Below are 1,844 nucleotides of genomic sequence, written 5' to 3' on the forward strand. Positions count from 1 at the left end.
GGCTTTTCATCCATAGCATCCCCAGTGACCAAATTGACCCATAAGGGTGCCCCATTTAGATGGTAAGACGAGTGTGAGTTGAGCTTTCAGAAGCTCAAGACTGCTTTGACTACGACACCAGTGTTGGTATTACCCACAAGTTCAGGATCTTACACGGTGTATTGTGATGCATCTTGCGTTGGGCTTGGTGTGTATTGATGAAAGATGGCAGGGTAATTGCATATGCGTCGTGTCAGTTGAAAGTTCACGAGAAGAATTATCCTGTTCATGACTTAGAATTGGCAACCATTGTTCATGCGCTGAAGTTTTGGAGGCATTAATTTTACGGTGTCTCGTGTGAGGTATTTACTGATCATCATAGCCTATAGTATCTGTTCAAACAAAAAGATCTCAATTTGAGGCAGAGAAGATGGTTGGAACTGTTAAAAGACTATGATATCACCATTTTGTATTACCCCGGAAAGGCCAATGTGTTGGTCGATGCTTTGAGTAGAAAGGTTGTGAGTATGGGCAGCCTTGCGTATATTCCGGTTGGTGAGAGGCCATTAGCTGCAGATGTTTGGACTTTGGCCAATCAGTTCATAAGGTTAGATATTTCAAATCCCAGTCGGGTTCTAGCTTGCACATTCGCTCGGTCTTCTTTATATGAGCGTATCAAAGAGCGACAATATGACGATCCTCATTTGCTTATCCTTAAGGACACGGTGCGGCACAATGGTTCCAAGAAGGTTGCTCTGGGGGAAGATGGAGTTCTGCGGATGCAGGGTCATATTTGTATGCCTAATGTGGATGGACTTTGTGAATTAATTCTGGAAGAGGCCCACAGTTCCCGGTATTCTATTCATCCAGGTGCCGCCAAAATGTATCAAGATTTTTGGAAACATTATTGGTGGAGGATAATGAAGAAGGATATAGTTGCATAAATAGCTCGGTGTTTAAATTATCAGCAAGTCAAGTACGAGCATCAGAGACTTGGTGGTTTGCTTCAGAAGTTAGAAATTCCTGAGTGAAAGAGGGAGCGTATCACTATGGATTTTATTGTTGGGCTTCCTCGGACTCAGAGAAAGTTTGACGCAGTATGGGTCATTGTGGACAGGTTGACCAAGTCAGCACATTTCATTCCAGTAGCAGTTACCTATTCTTCAGAGTGGTTAGCGAAAATTTACATCAGCGAAATTGTACGCCTTCACGGTGTGCCCATGTCTATCATTTTTGATCGAGGTACGTAATTCACCTTGCATTTCTGGAGGGATGTACAACATGAGTTAGGCACACAGGTTGAGTTGAGTACATCTTTTCATCCTCAGATGGACGGACAGTACGAGCGCACTATTCAGATATTGGAAGTTATGCTTCACGCTTGTGTTATAGACTTTGGAGGTTCTTGGGATCAGTTCTTGCCACTTGTGGAGTTTGCCTATAATAATAGCTACCAGTAGAGCATTCATATGGCTCCATATAAAGCATTATACGGGAGGCGGTGCCGTTTGCCAGTTGGCTGGTTTGAACCGGGAGAGGCTCGGTTGTTGGGTACCGATTTGGTACAGGATGCCTTGGATAAGGTTAAATTGATTCAGGAATAACTTGGCATGGCGCAATCTAGACAGAAGATTTATGCCGACCAGAAGGTTCGTGATGTTGCTTACATGGTAAGAGAGAAGGTACTACTCTGAGTTTTGCCTATGAAAGGTGTTATGATATTTGGGAAGAAGGGCAAGTTGAGTCCTAGGTATATTGGACCTCTTGAAATACTTAAGAAGATTGGAGAGGTGGCTTATGAACTTGCATTGCCGCCTAATCTATCGGGTGTTCACCCAGTGTTTCATGTATTTATGCTCCGGAAG

This window comes from Nicotiana tomentosiformis, chromosome 6 (assembly GCF_000390325.3).
Source record: "Nicotiana tomentosiformis chromosome 6, ASM39032v3, whole genome shotgun sequence".
In the NCBI taxonomy this organism is placed as follows: domain Eukaryota; kingdom Viridiplantae; phylum Streptophyta; class Magnoliopsida; order Solanales; family Solanaceae; genus Nicotiana; species Nicotiana tomentosiformis.